The sequence below is a fragment of the Lissotriton helveticus genome (genome assembly GCF_964261635.1).
Source record: "Lissotriton helveticus chromosome 1_1 unlocalized genomic scaffold, aLisHel1.1 SUPER_1_unloc_61, whole genome shotgun sequence".
Classification (NCBI taxonomy): domain Eukaryota; kingdom Metazoa; phylum Chordata; class Amphibia; order Caudata; family Salamandridae; genus Lissotriton; species Lissotriton helveticus.
The window spans coordinates 436,861-453,339 of record NW_027611705.1 but is presented as its reverse complement, the minus strand read 5'-3'; the positions used below and the strand labels follow the sequence as shown (position 1 = coordinate 453,339).

At 50.7% G+C, this 16,479-nt stretch overlaps 1 protein-coding gene across 1 annotated transcript in view; it reads left to right on the top strand.

Moving 5' to 3' along the window:
* The first annotated feature begins 690 nt into the window (after window positions 1-690).
* The window catches only part of LOC144806311 (uncharacterized), a 53,524-nt gene continuing 37,735 nt past the window's right edge, over window positions 691-16,479 (top strand). Inside the window, exons 1-2 of the mRNA XM_078672703.1 lie at window positions 691-745; window positions 2,574-2,693. The gene's annotated coding sequence lies outside the window, so the exon portion shown is untranslated. The remainder of the gene's footprint in view (window positions 746-2,573; window positions 2,694-16,479) is intronic.

The following is a 16,479-nucleotide window of genomic DNA, read 5'->3' as shown; positions in this document are numbered from 1 at the left end:
TCGTTTTTTATTTTTTTTTTATTTTTTTGCATTTTGACTTTTATTTTTTGGTTTCTACATACATATTTTACATATTACCTTAAGTTAAGCCTGCCTGTTCGGTGCTTAGGTACCAGGGGGTTGATCCTAGGTTAATTGAATGGCTTTGAAAGTTCACTCTGACAACGGTTGTGATTGTTCCACATCTACCGCAAATAATAATTCAGTTTCTTACAGAAACAATCTAACATTATCTGCAAAACAGGCAGTTGATAATCTACCAGGGTTGAAGCACCATGTGGACAGATTGAAATATGGGATGAGTATTGTGTGGCAATAGAATCTCTAAAAAACTTCAGCTTGCAGACGAACTAAGAATTACGCTTGAATGTCATAACTTTTTAAAACAAGGTAGTCAGGAAAGTATGGCGAATATATTGCAGCATTTTGACAGCCCCAAGCAAATTTGAGAACAGAGTGGATGTATGTAGCAGAGGCGAGTCTGTTCACCCAATGTGAGTGGTGAGATCCGCATTGCTGGTCTGCCTGAAGTTATGATGCTGCTGACAGTAGCGTGTCTGCTAAAAGCGATGGCGTGACTGGTGGAACTATAAAGCCAAATAAGAGAAAGTTATCTTCCGACACCGCAGTCTTCGTGACTGAGACCAATAATGCTGAAGACTCTGAGACTCACAGCAGTATTTTCTCCTTTCAGAGCGTTATTGCTGCATATGGAGTGAAGCCAAGAAGTAAGCACATTACTAAGGTACCAACAACGTTTAATATTATTAATTTGTATTAACTGTTTCTCTTTTACAGCATTTGGAAATGCATTTTCTTATTTTGTTGCTTTTTGGTTCGTTTTTTATTGTAGACTGTTATCTTCGGTTTAAAGGGAAAGATGTTGTAGTGTGTGACCTTAATGCTGCAGTTTGCATTTCATTACCATCATTTACTTATCCTGGAGAATCTCCAGGGTGGAGGAGTTTTGCTGTTCCAGAGTTCTTTCTTCAGCTTCTGGGCAGTTGTCGCTCTGTGGCTATCTGTGGTCCTGTTTCTCTGCTCTTCTTGTAGTAGCTCCTATCAGAGTTTCTTCCTCCCGCCAACGATAATAAGATGCCAGGCATCACCCAGCACACAACACAGACTATGTTGGGCTACGTCGGCGCAGTTAGAGCGAGGATAAAGTTCTCCAGACCCATCAGGCTGTGAATGTAACCTAAGGGCTTAAGATGAAATGAAGAGCTTACCTCCTTCCTGAATGGCTCCAGACTGCTGTGTGCAGACCCGATAGCTGGCAGCACCCTGGAGTATGTATGTATAAATCAGATTATGTTGGAAGTAACCTGCAATATAGTGGCTAGCAGCACTCTCCATAGAGTAGGATTTCTGAAAGTATTTTATTTCCTGACACATTTATGTAGATTGTCTTTTAACAGGCAGAAGAACAACACTGACCATACATTTCCTGGCACCGTCTTTAAAATGACGTACACATTAGGAATGGCATTTCGTTCTGCTGGAATAATAACACAAGTTATCTTTCACTCTGCTATGATGTTGCATAGATTTTTGGCTGCAATGCATTCCATGTTTCATTCAAACGTGCTTTCTACAGGGCACATATATGATTTGCTGCTGTAAAGAAATAATGCTCCTGTGTACTGTGGCAGACTCAGAAATATTGAAAAACTTCATGATTTCTCTTTCAGCACTTCATAGTAAAACCTTTCATTTTTTGACTCATACATTTGGCAGAAACATAACTTAGTACCATTAAAATAGTTGTGATGGGGAACATTCATGTGGGGTTAGGACTGGCTCGACCAGAGTGCTTGCTGACTTGGAGGAGTATGCAGTTGACCACCTTGCCTGGTCTGGAGTGGAACCAAGCCAGCGATGCTTTGCTGCAGGCTCATTTGCCCTGATAGCTGGTCAACAGTTGGAGGAGGAGGAGGTGAAGAGCTGGCTAAGTGTGCCATGAGGCTGGCAGTTCAGTACATCCCTGAGAAGTGAGCTTTGAGTCAATGTAGTGTTCCTCTTATACTACGTGCAATTCATCCTCTCCAAAGCCTCAAGAATTCCTGGGTGTGAAGGGCGGCTGATTCTGATTGGGTGCTTGATAGTTTTCCAGAAACTCATGTTCTTGATTGTTCATGTTTGTCAGTAGTTAATTAAACACGCCCAGGGGTTTTATCTCTTCAGTGACACAAGCTGCAATAAAAGTTTCTTAGTTGTTGCAAAAAAATATGAACGGCTGATGAGCCTCTGTCTGTCAAAGAATGGAAGGGCTGAGGAACTGTCATTCATCTCACTGCTAAGCAGAGCAGTGTCATGCTTCATCCTCCGTCAGGCCTCTGATTTTAACTAACATCCCTTAGAACACTGGGACTTTAGAGCCCATCCTTTTAATGAGAAAAACAAAACTACAAGTCCCATAAGCAATAGTGGTGGAAGGTGTCATGCATGACCTGGGGCAACATCTGATTCAGCACATCCAGTTCCATTTGCTAAGTATTTGACACAATATTGAATTTATAACCTTTGTTTTTTATGGTCATGAGTCATACTAAAAATGTGTCTTTTATTTTCAGGGTCAATTAAGTAATGGTCACCAGCTCGGATGCTCAGTTAATTCTTCAGTATTTGTCATTGATCTCCACGTGTGGCTGGTTTGGGTCTGCCTCCTGCATCTATCCCGATAATTTGCACAGGTAAGGAGCTTGTAGAAGCAACTTGATAACCCGATACTCGTCTGTAAAAAGTGCGCTCCGTGGCAGGTATCCAATAATTTTTTTAAAACAAGCAAGCGCCAATATCTGCTATGTACATTTGTTAAAATAAAACACAATCAAATCACAGTATACTGTTCCCGAGGTTCAGTCCCAGAGACATTATCTGTAACTGAACGCAGTCACCCTAGGAAGCATGTGCTTTTAAGACAAGTTGCGTTCACTCACCTGAAAGTGAACATGCTATCGACCAGTTGGGCGGGCGCTAGAGAGCCCGGAGCAAGATGGCCACACATTAGTGCAGCTCTGCTGGTCAGGGCCCAACATCCTATATTATCCCGTCTTACCTGTGGGCGATCGTTTGCTCTGCTCTGTCGTTCGCGAAAATGGAGCTGTTTGTGTAGGATTTGTTGAAGACAATGTTTGGTGCCGAAAACTTCTCCGTCATGTTGGTGGTAGAGCAGGACCATAGGTCCCTTGTGCCGCGCCCGGCCCCAGGGGCGCCTCCACATCCGATTATAGCAAGACTCCTTAATAATAGGGGTCGGAAAGTGTCGCTTCGGATGGCATGGGAAATGGGCACTACAAGGTATCAGGGAACAGAGATACAGCTCTATGTGGATTTCACAACAGCTGTTCAGCAAGCCCGGTGGGAATTTCAACAGGTCAAGAAGAAGTTGCAAACGCTTGCAATCCAGTATGCAATGCTATACGCAGCCCGGCTCAAGATCCAACACGGCAGCAAGCTGAGGATCTTCACGACTCCTAAGGACGCACTGCATTTCATCAATAAAATTGAGCGTAAAGCCTCGACGATGACAGAGGGTGGAGAAGCAGATGCAGGGGACTGATGAGGCTGTGAAGGTGCTGCAGATCACCTCAGTAGTTCTGCTGTGTTACATGCTGGAACATGATTAGAGCCAACAGCTTCGATATCTGAACATTCTCTGTTGTTTGCTGTTATTGGTATATGGTAAGGTATGGGCTCACATCTTGCCACATCAAGCTGGCTGATACATGCTCCTATAACGTTCGGATTGTATGTCAGTAATGAGCCTGATTCCGTTTTCTTTGCTGTTTTCTCTTTATTTTACTAGTTGTACACGTGCTGTAATATGGTTATTTTCCGTTGCTCCTTGATGTCTAGCGTACTTGCTGATCCTTCACGGATACAGTCAGCAAAGGAATGACAGACGCTATACATGCTATGGAGGGTGGGAATTGACGGTGGATAGCCTTAACGTTGTGGACTCCAGACTGTCATTGATTACTGTGGGGTCTTTTCAATTTGTTACAGTTTTTACTACAATATACTACAGCTAGTTCGATTGAAGGGGGCTATGATTATGGCTCTGACCCCCCTGCTTACAATAGTGGGGGCATTTGGGCTACTAACTTTCCTCAAAAGGGAACTCCCCTAGCAGTTTAGCTTTTGTTCCTGGGGTGTGAGCAGGTTCTCTGCTTTTGGTGGGCGGGGGCAGGGGTTTTGTTTTGTTATGTTTCTTCTGATGGGGCTGTGGGCATGATTGGGATGCCTGTGTGGGTGGGGGGGACTGGAAGAGGGCTTGTTTATATGTATTGTTATGCTGTACAGAATGCAATATGCCAGGCAGAATGCTTTATAAAGACAGCATGCAACATTACAGTGGGATATGATAATTGAACTTAATGTGAATGGTAGCTGAGTTGGGCAAACTTACATGGATAACGTGGAACGTCAGGGGCCTCAATAGTCCAAAGAAAACGAGACAGGTGCTTGCCTACTTGGATAGGCATAATGTACAAGTGGCGTTTCTGCAAGAGATCCATCTGACTAAACAGACGGCCGAGAAGGTAGCCACGAAGTGGGCTGAGTTTAAGTGGGCCTCCAGTTATTCCTCCTATGCAAGAGGCGTCATGCTATTGATTAAGAAAGGCAGCCCCTTCCAGGCGACTCATGTGGATATAGATGATGATGATGGCAGGTATCTCATTGTGCAAGGGAAAATGTGTGGCATGACACTGACTCTGATTAATCTGTACGGTCCTAATATTGTTGACCCTGGTTTTTATGAGGAGGTCTGGAATAAGATCTATCATTTGCCCCTAGCTCTGATTGTCTTATGGATGGGATCTTTTTTTTTTTTTTAATTATTATTTTTTTTTATAAACTTTTATTGAAACAATAACAGAAACACACAACAACATCACAAGGCAACAAGGACAGTATATCAGCATGCCATGGGTCCGCGCAGGAGGCGCTCCACTGCAATATCACGTATCAAACCAGCAGGATACAAAGGAAAATGGGCGGGGGCAGCGAGGAGAGAATCAGTAACACATAAAACCAATAAATGGAATGCTAATCATGGGGTCAAAGCGACATCCGGATCCAAAGCCTGTGGGGGGGTGCAAATATCGCCACGATAGGAGTTCCACTGTGACCAAATTCTACTCCATTTCCTGGGTCGACCCCGCGACAGATATACAGTCTTCTCCCTAAACATGCACCAGTCCATGTTTTCCTTCCAGGACGAAACTGTAGGCGACCTGTTAGAACCCCACAGCTGTGCAATATCACGTTTCACAATCATATTCCCCAGGGTCGCCCAGGTAATCTGGGCCGTATTGTAGTCATTTGGTTCCCAGACATTGAGAAGGCAACGCCTGGCTTCGGGAAGCAGGGCGACACCAGTCACCCTTTCCATCACAGCATGAACATAAGACCAGAATTTACAAACCACCGGGCATTCCCACAGAATATGGAGGAAGGTGCCTTGCATACCGCATCCACGCTTACACGGATCATCCTCAGAAAAACCCATGCGAACCAGACTCGGACCAGTGACATACACACGATGGAGGATCTTGAGCTGAACAAATCGGAGGCGAGCTGGGATGGCGACCTCCTTAGGTGAGGACAAGGCAGATTGCCAGTCCTCGTCATCTAATTCCAGACCATCAGCGGTCCACGAGGCCCTGAGGCGCACAAGCAGATCGGCTCTATTGTTTATGAGCTTCTTATAAGTCAGGGAAATCGTACTATCAGGTACATGTCCGTCAAGTAAACGATCCTCAAGGGGAGAAGATTCAGGTAGATCCGTGCCCACCGTGAAAACCGACAAAAGAGCATGTCGGACCTGCAGATAGCGAAAATATTCTCTATCCCCCAGGTCGTATTCAGCCTGTAGCACCGCAAAGGACTTCACATCACCTTTGGACCAAAGATCCCCCACCTTGCTAATACCAATCATGTCCCATTTATCAAATCCTTTCGTTCGCCACAAATTGCCCAAACATTCAGAATCATACAGGGGGGTCGCTCGGGTGAATCTGTCACGCCAACCAAGAGCCGCAGTCGCATCGTGCCACACTCGCACCGCTATCCTAGTGGGTCCAGTCAGCGAACCACAAAGCCTACGGGAATAAAGCGCCCTGGTGAAAGTCCCACCAGACAAAAGGTGTTTATCCATTTCAAAAGCCGGGGCCGGGCCGGGGGCATACGTCGCGTGATTAACCGCGCTCCGCTGGGAAGCCCAATAGTAGCGCCTGCCGTCAGGAAGTGCGATACCGCCGTCATACCACGGTAAGGTAAGCTTAGACAGGGCAATGCGCACGCGACCGTCCCAGAGCAGTCGCCTCTGTAGGCCCTCCACCTCACGAAAATACCGAGAGGGAACAAGATCAAACGAGTTCTGGAGAGCATACAGAAATCTGGGCAGCGACATCATTTTAAATAGAGCCGCACGACCCAACGGGGACAACGGCAACTTACGCCAGCGAGCGACATCCATCTTCAATCTTTGAAGAGGAGGTAGCAAATTGCGTTCATAGCGAACGGTGGCATCCAAGGAGATATAGATCCCCAAGTATTTAAAGCCAGTCTCAGCCACTTGAATAGGACATCTACGAGGCAAGGGGGGAAGACCCCCAGCCAAAACGTAGACACAAGATTTGGTCCAATTAATGACGAGACCCGAGTTCTTCCCGAAGGAGGTAAGAACATCGAAAAGCACATTAAGAGATTTCCATAGGGAGGTAAGGTAGAGGAGGATGTCGTCCGCGTAAAGCGAGACACGATCCTCAAAGTCAGGGGACCACCGAATGCCCTTTAAGGAAGGCTCCCAACGGAGCCAATCAGCCAGCAGTTCCAATGCAAGGGCAAAGAGTAACGGGGATAACGGGCAGCCCTGCCGGGTACCACGCCCCAGCGGGAAAGTCCCGGACACCTTACCATTGACCACCACTTGAGCCAGGGGCTTCTCATAAAGAAGTTTAACCCAAGCAATGAACCCCGGGCCGAACCCAAACTTCGAAAGAGCAGCCCAGAGATAGGGCCACTCAATGGTATCAAAAGCCATCGTAGCGTCAAGGGAAACCAAAATGGCCGACTCAGTAAGCGTTGCAGCCCTCGCGAGAACCCCGTGGAGCCTCCGCAGATTAAGGGCGGTGTTGCGATGCGGGATGAAACCGGACTGATCCGGATGGACCAGGTCCCCAATCACAGCAACCAAGCGATTAGCCAACAATTTTGCGAGAATTTTGGGTTCAGCGTTAAGCAGTGAAATGGGTCTGTACGAGGTACAGCGATCACGAGGCTTGCCCTCCTTATGGAGAACCACAATGGTAGCAAGTCGCTGATCCGCGGGCAGGGCGCCAGAGTCCAAAGCCTCCAGAAACATCTCCTTTAAATAGGGTGCCACGGTATCGGGTCGTAGCTTATACAGTTCAATAGGTAAGCCATTGGGACCCATTGCCTTACCAGATCGAAGGGAACGGATAGCACTCGCGATCTCATCGACCGTGATATGCGCGTCCATGAGGTCTCTGTCGTCCTCCGAAAGACAAGGCGACGCAATGTCCCGAAGAAGGAACCGGGAATCATCCTCATCTCTGTCGGAGACCGAGGCGTACACTGTCTGAAAATGGTCAACAAAACAGTCAACGATCCCCGCAGGCTCCGCAACACGCTCACCATCCAGCCGCTCAATCACCGGGACAACACGATTCTCTCTCTCTTTCTTATCCAGCCAAGCAATCAGTTTACCAGCCTTGTCCCCCACATCGGCCCTGTTGCTCACTGTACATCGCCTTCGCCGCATTCGTGACTAGGGCTTTGTAGTCAGCTTGCTTCAAACTAAGGGAATGCGAAGCCAAACGTGTCACCCCAGAACCAAGTTCATTCTCAAGTGCAGTGATATCATTTTCAATACGCACAATTTCCTCATTTTTAGCCTTCTTAGCAGCAGCAATAAGCGATAGTGACTGCCCTCGGATAACTGTCTTAAAGGCCTCCCACAAAGAAACAGATGAAGAAACAGACCCCACATTGTCATTGAAATAATGGTCAATAGTTTTCACTAGTTCAGAACGGGTCTTAGGGTTGCGAAATACCAAGGGTTGATGGGGGCAAACCTATCCGCATTACCATCACTCCCTGCCTACCGCGGGAGCTTTTAGCAGCCATACCTTTCAGCCCTGATTAACGATGAGTTCTCAGCGCCTGAGTGCGCTTTTTAAAACCACCCTCTCCTTACCTGTTCAGGGTCCTCGCCCTTGCTCCCTCCCTCCCGCGCAGCCGAGTTGGACGCTGCAGCGGTAGCTTCCACACTCGCTTCCCGCCTTCAGCGGGCGCCCTCCCGGCCACGCCCACTTCTTGGCCACGCCCCCTGGGACACTATTTAGCAGCTGAGTGCTAGCTGACTCGCCACAGGATCACTCCCTGCCTACCGCGGGAGCTTTTAGCAGCCATACCTTTCAGCCCTGATTAACTCTGAGTTCTCAGCGCCTGAGTGCGCTTTTTAAAACCACCCTCTCCTTACCTGTTCAGGGTCCTCGCCCTTGCTCCCTCCCTCCCGCGCAGCCGAGTTGGACGCTGCAGCGGTAGCTTCCACACTCGCTTCCCGCCTTCAGCGGGCGCCCTCCTGGCCACGCCCACTTCTTGGCCACGCCCCCTGGGACACTATTTAGCAGCTGAGTGCTAGCTGACTCGCCACAGGATCACTCCCTGCCTACCGCGGGAGCTTTTAGCAGCCATACCTTTCAGCCCTGATTAACTCTGAGTTCTCAGCGCCTGAGTGCGCTTTTTAAAACCACCCTCTCCTTACCTGTTCAGGGTCCTCGCCCTTGCTCCCTCCCTCCCGCGCAGCCGAGTTGGACGCTGCAGCGGTAGCTTCCACACTCGCTTCCCGCCTTCAGCGGGCGCCCTCCCGGCCACGCCCACTTCTTGGCCACGCCCCCTGGGACACTATTTAGCAGCTGAGTGCTAGCTGACTCGCCACAGGATCACTCCCTGCCTACCGCGGGAGCTTTTAGCAGCCATACCTTTCAGCCCTGATTAACTCTGAGTTCTCAGCGCCTGAGTGCGCTTTTTAAAACCACCCTCTCCTTACCTGTTCAGGGCCCTCGCCCTTGCTCCCTCCCTCCCGCGCAGCCGAGTTGGACGCTGCAGCGGTAGCTTCCACACTCGCTTCCCGCCTTCAGCGGGCACCCTCCTGGCCACGCCCACTTCTTGGCCACGCCCCCTGGGACACTATTTAGCAGCTGAGTGCTAGCTGACTCGCCACAGGATCACTCCCTGCCTACCGCGGGAGCTTTTAGCAGCCATACCTTTCAGCCCTGATTAACTCTGAGTTCTCAGCGCCTGAGTGCGCTTTTTAAAACCACCCTCTCCTTACCTGTTCAGGGTCCTCGCCCTTGCTCCCTCCCTCCCGCGCAGCCGAGTTGGACGCTGCAGCGGTAGCTTCCACACTCGCTTCCCGCCTTCAGCGGGCGCCCTCCCGGCCACGCCCACTTCTTGGCCACGCCCCCTGGGACACTATTTAGCAGCTGAGTGCTAGCTGACTCGCCACAGGATCACTCCCTGCCTACCGCGGGAGCTTTTAGCAGCCATACCTTTCAGCCCTGATTAACTCTGAGTTCTCTGCGCCTGAGTGCGCTTTTTAAAACCACCCTCTCCTTACCTGTTCAGGGTCCTCGCCCTTGCTCCCTCCCTCCCGCGCAGCCGAGTTGGACGCTGCAGTGGTAGCTTCCACACTCGCTTCCCGCCTTCAGCGGGCGCCCTCCCGGCCACGCCCACTTCTTGGCCACGCCCCCCGGATTTCACCTCCCACTCTCACTACTTAACATGTGCCTCTACCGGTCGCGCAGCGGACGGGCGCAGCGGGCGCGCCGTTTGCGCGCCGAAGGCGCGCCTAAGGCAAGCCCGTCTGCGCCCGTCCGCGACCGACCGGGACCAGGGGCCACAGACTCTGCTCCTCGTCTGGCGTATTCTTCGGCCCAACTTTCATCTCTCTCTGCCTCAATCCCTCTTTCCCCATCTATAGCTCTTCACTTATCCTCGCAGGGCATCTACGCCCCCCCCCTCCCCGGCGTCGCCTTGCCTCCTTTGTCTTCTCCGATCTCCTTTCTGTCCCCCCCTCCTTGTATTTCCCCTATCTCCCTTGCTGCCTCTGCTATTCTCTTGAACACACGCTCCGCTGTAAAAAATCAAACCGCTCTCTTCAATCTACTCGACACGGACCCCCCGGACTTCCTCTTCCTCACTGAGACTTGGTTTTCCTCTCATTCACTTCCTGACATTCTTGCCATTCTCCCTGCAACTCACTATGTCCTCCGAGCCGACCGCCCAGACGGAAGACCGGGGGGCGGCGTGGCGATGATAGTCCGTCGATCCCTGCAATTCCAGCTACTTTCGCATCCTGGCATTACCAATGTAGATTTTCTGGTGGCCCGCTCTCTCAACCTCCCGGTCCCCCTCACGGTGATTCTTCTGTACCGCCCCCCTCAGTATATGTCCTCTTTTGTGTCCTCCTTGCAGGATCTCCTGGCCACCCTGGCTGTAGACAATTCGTCGCTAATTCTGCTGGGGGATTTTAATTTCTGGCCGGGCGACCCGCAGGAGGACCCCCTCTCGAAAGACTTTTCTGCTACTCTCTGTTCTCTCAACTTTTCATCCCATGTCCTGACCCCTACCCACATCCATGGTCATATTCTTGACCAGATTTGGTCTCTCCGTTGCAATCCCTTGGTGTCTTCTATCTCCCCTTGCGGGTGGTCTGATCATTTTTTGATCTCCTTTTCAATCCCCTTAGGTCAGCCCGAGAAATCTATTTTGCCCAAGAACATCTGGGCTCGGTGCTGGAATAAGGTTGATCTCAATGATCTTTCCTCCTCTCTCTCTCTATCTGCCCCCGTCCTGACTGACCTCTCCGTGGAAATTCAGGCGGATGCTATCCACACCTGGCTCTCTGCGGCTTGCGATCTGGCCGCCCCTCTTAAAAAGATTCGATCGGCCCGTCCTCACGACGCCCACAGGTGGTTTTCCGATGACCTCAGATCTCTGAAGCTTGAGCTCAGACGGTCGGAACGTCGTTGGCGCCGCACTTATTGCCCCACTCTCCGCCTGAAATATAGGGCCCTCCTCAATATTTATAAATCTGCGATTTTAACAGCTAAATCCAAATATTTCTCGGACCGCGTTGCCCTTTCGGCTAATAAAACTCGAGAGATTTTTTCTCTGGTCCGCAGCCTGGCCACCTCTGACCGTGCTGGTCTTTCCCCTGCTCCTTCGCAATTCCTCTGTCACTCCCTGAATACTTATTTCATCAATAAAATAACCACCATTAAGGCCAACATCCCGATTGTTCCTCCTCCTGACATACCGGACCATCCCCCCCTTGCTTCCCCCGCTTTTGATCATTTCACACCCATCTCACCCGAGCTTTTTCTCGACCTCCTTGCTAAGGTCAAGTCCGGTTCTCCGATGGATTGCGCTCCTGCTCGTATCCTCAGAACCTTATTCACTAGTTGTCCCACCCCCCCCCTAACCTTCCTCAACTCCTGTCTGGCTCTGGGTTCTGTCCCCTCCTTTTTCAAGTCTGCCATCGTGCTTCCCATCCTGAAGAAAGCTGGCCTGGATCCCTCCCTTCCATCGAACTTTAGGCCGATCTCCCTCCTCCCCTATCTAGGGAAGATTCTTGAGAGCCATGTAACATCTTGTCTCTCTTCTTACATCGAGGGGAATAACATCTTGGCCTCCCGTCAGGCCGGCTTTCGACCGGGCCACTCCACTGAGGGCGTGGTCCTTGCGGTCCTTGACGAACTAAAGGGCAAGGCCGATGGTAACCTTCCTCAGGCCTTAGTCCTTTTGGATCTGTCCGCTGCGTTTGACACGGTCGATCATACTATTCTTCTTGACCGTGTCAGCGCAGCGGGCATTCAGGGCGTTGCCCTCTCTTGGATCGCGTCCTTTCTGCAGGGACGCTCGCAGGCAGTCCACCTCTCCTCTTTCTCGGCCCCTCCCCTCCCGGTCACGTGTGGGGTACCCCAAGGCTCTTCTCTTTCCCCCCTTCTCTTCAACCTCTATATCCGTCCCCTCATTTCCTCTCTTCTTGAGCTGGGGGTCTCAGTGTATAATTACGCTGATGACCTCCAGCTCGTCTTTGATCTATCTTCTCCCACCCACTCTCTTCCCAAGCTCAGGTCAACTCTTGTCTTTATTTCCCAGTGGATGAGCTTCAATCATTTGAAGCTCAACCCTGACAAGACAGAGCTTGTCCTCACTGGTGGCCCCTCTAACCCCTGGTCCTCTGCCCACTGGCCCCTTTCTTTTGGTCCTCCACCTTCCCCGGTCCCCTCTGTCCGCACTCTGGGCATCAAGGTCAGTAATGACCTTTCGATGCATGCGCACATTAGCTCTGTCGTATCCTCTTGTTTTCTCTCCCTCCGCCTCATCCGTAAGATCTCCCGGTTTTTTTCTGTTGATGCCCTTAAAGTTATCATCACTGCCCTTATCACATCCCGCCTGGATTATGGTAATGGCCTGTATGTAGGCATTCCTGCCTACGAGACCCGTCGTCTCCAGGCCATCCAGAACCAGGCGGCTCGTCTTGTCCTTCGTTTACCTAAGTTCTCCCACATCACTCCCGCCCTAAAAACCCTTCACTGGCTCCCCGTTCAGGACAGGTCCCAGTTCAAACTTGCCTGCCTGGCCTTTCGGGCGCAGGCCCGGTCCGCTCCTCTTTTTATCAATTCTCTGATCTCCTCCTACGCTCCTCCTCGTTCCCTCCGATCTTCCTCCCTCTCTCTTCTTCACGTTCCCCGCTTCCGTAAGTCCCGCACTGGGGGCACCCGCTTCTCGGTGCGTGCTCCACAAATCTGGAACTCTCTTCCCCTCTCTATCCGCTCCATTCCCATTTTTTCTCATTTTCGGAAAGCCCTTAAAACTTTTTTCTTTCTTCAGGCTTTTCCGGGCTAATCTCTCTCGCACCAGTTAGGCAGATTCCGATGTGTTCCTCAGCGCCAGGAAGCCGCTTGGCCACAGAGCGCTTTATAAATTTCTTTTTCATTTCATTTCATTTCATTTCATTTCATTTCATTTCATTTACCAACTCCAACCCGAAACCGAAGCCACAAAGGAGAATGGTCAGATATACCCCTAGGAAGATGTCGAACCTCATCAATGCAGGAGGACTGGGCTGATGGCATCAGGAAATAGTCGAGCCTGGAGAGACTACCATGCGCCCCGGAATGGAAGGTATACTGAAGCTGGGTGGGATGCATCAGTCTCCAGCTATCAATAAATCCAAAAGTCTCCAGGAAATCACTAAGCCACATCTGAGACCTGACCAACTCCCGAGGGGGAGAACGGTCCGCAGCACCAGAGACCACGGTGTTAAAGTCCCCACCGAGAATAAGAAGACCCTTGGGTAACCCAAGAATAACCGTACCCAAATCAACATAAGTCGGGGCCTGCAAGCCCGGAGGGACATAGATCGAAAGAATGGAGAGAGTCTTACCCTCCCATCTACCAGTGAGGACGGCATAGCGCCCCCTATCGTCAAGTATCACGTCATCGATCTCAAAAGGGAGAGAGGACCGGATAAGGATGCCCACCCCCCGGGAACCAGAAGTGAAACCAGAGTGAGCGACTAAGCGATAACCCCGCCTATTCAAGGCGTGACACACGTTGCCAATCGGATGTGTCTCCTGCAGGAGAACAACATCAGGAGAATGGCGTCTGAGGAACTGCAGGACCACCCCCCGCTTTATTCTGTCTCCCAGCCCATTAACATTCCAGGACAACAGTTTCAACTCACCACCCCCCATCCCCGAGAATGAGCAGGGAACCCCACACATGTACCCAAACTACATGAGCTAAAAAAGGAGAGACAATACGAAGCCTTGTGACGACAAAAAACACACACATTCCCCCCCACCCCCCAACTGAACCCCGTTACAACGCCCCCCACCCTGCACCCCTGCTTACGACTCAGAAGCCACCCCAACTTGCAGTGTGCCTGTCGCCCCATAGTAACTACTCTACACAAAGAACCCAGGCGGAGAACGAGTTCCCAGTAACCCCGCCACCCTCAGGCACAATCAATAACATAGAAACAAAAGAACCAAAGTCCAAACTCAGCCGAAAGGATCAAGAAGTTTGAAACACCAGGGTCCACAGCATCATTCCTATTCCGACACGCCACCCTCGGCTCCACCGGGGTGCTCAGTACGATCATCCCTTTTGGGCAAGGAGTCAAGCCAGTCATTGACACTGTCCGGTCGATCAAAGAAAAACGTTTGTTCACCATGTTCCACACGAAGCCTGGCCGGAAACAACATGGCATACTTGAGTCCCAGGTCCCTCAACCGCCTCTTGGCTCCCTGAAACCCCATCCTCTGCCGTTGTACAAATGGAGTAAAGTCCGGATAGAAGTTGACTGTGGAATTCTCGAACTTCAACGGGCCTTTGTCCCGGGTAGCCTGCAGGATAGCGTCCCTATCCCTGAAGTGGAACAATCTGGCCCCAATGGGTCTGGGGGGGCCCCGAGCTGAGCCCTTCCCCCGGGAACCCTATGAGCCCGCTCAACCGCAAAGAATTTGGTGAGCCCGGGGGGGGGGGACAAGATGGTTAGAGACCAGATCTTCCACTCGGAGGTCAGTAGCAGTAGGATCGGAAGTCTCAGGAACACCAATAATGCGCACGTTGTTGCGAGTGGACCGATTTTCATAATCCTCCAGACGACGTGCCATCATGTCCCGAGAGGAACGCAGGTTCCCGATCTCTGTTTGGATCTCCGTGACATCAGTGGTCAGACTAGAAGTTTTTAAATTCAACTCCTTGACCCTCTCATTTGTCTTCGCCAAGTCCGCTCTGATTAACGTGACGTCCACTGCCACCGTGTCTATCTTGGAGGCAAGCGCCTCATATTGCTGTCCCACAGAGACCTTACGGCCGGAGATGGCACCCATAACGTCCTGCAATGATAGTTCCGTCGCGGCAGAAACGGCCTTAGGATCGTCGAGCGTACGGCCAGCACTGCTGGGGGATCCCTTTACTTGGGAATAATGGTCCATAATGTTCGTCTGAGATGGGCCCCCACGATGCAATGTCTTGGTCTTACGTTTCTCCGGCTCGTGCCTAGCGGCCATATTGGAATAGGGACCCCGAAGGGGCCCGCGCGACCTGGTGAAAATGGCGAGCGCGGTGATGCCAGAAGCCACGAAACTGGACAAAATGGGCACAAATGGCAATAACGTGGAAGACACGGTGGTCAAAGAAGACGGCTGGCAGCAATGCCTCGAAATCAGGCTGCGGCAGAAGGCGAACCAAGCCGTAGTCCGGTCAGTCGTGCCGGGGAGAGAAAGTGAAACCGAAAGTCCCACAGGGGCCGCCCAGGGGAGAGAACCCCCTCGGCCGTTGTTGTTCAACTACTCCCCGGCCAACAAATCAATTGAGATCCCGGTGCCGCCTCGAGGTGGGCCGATAAAGTTCCCGACGGTCTAGAAATGGACCCAAGCGTCCGATTTCGATTTTTCGAAGGATGATGATGTCAGCCGAAGTTCGTCTTCAAAAGCCCATCAATAAAATCAGGATTTCGAAAGGATAGGTGCAAAGGGCGGCGTGGGTCTCGGGAGCTCTACACTCACGCGACCATCTTGGATGCCCGCGAAGCTCCTCTATGGATGGGATCTCAATGTGGTCCTAGATCTTAAAATGGATCGCCAATCCAGGGTGGATCCGATAATTAAGAAAGCTTCGCAGGCGGTTAAGGATGGTATGCAAGCGCTGTCTCTCATTGATGTTTGGAGGCTGAGGCATCCTGGGCAGAGGGAGGGTACGTGCCATTCCTATGCACAACACTCATGGTCTAGGTTGGACTATTGGTTAGGTTTAGTCGAGGTTAACTCACTGATCACTAAAGCCCATCACCTGCCCAGAACACTATCAGATCACTCTCCAGTTCTCATTCAAATGCTTATTCTCTCTTATATATATATTACGTCCTGGCAGAGCATTAGCGGAGAAGATCAAGGAACCTGGGGCAAAACACAGAATGATACACTCCATTGTGGATGGGGGCCATAGACTCTGTGATACTGAGGGTATGCTTACTACCTTCGTGCAATATTATAATCAAGCTAGACAAACCGCGGGGGAAGAGGAGATTGCTCACTATCTCGAAGAGTGGCTTTCCAAGGGGCTGCAGGAATTTTTAATGCATCCCATCACGATTGGAGAAATCCAAGATGCGATTAAAGCTTTGTCAAATGGGAAAGCTGCGGGCACGGATGGACTCCCTGCGGAGTTTTATAAAGAGTATGCGGAGTTGCTGGTGCCACACCTGCATGCCATGTTTGAAAATGCTTATGAGCAACAACTGTTGCCGGGCACCATTCGGGAGGCTTTGATTGTCACTTTATTGCAGCCCGGCAAGGAGTCTGACAAATGTGAGTCATATCGCCCCTTATCTTTAATGAATATGGATATCAAAATACTAACAAAGGT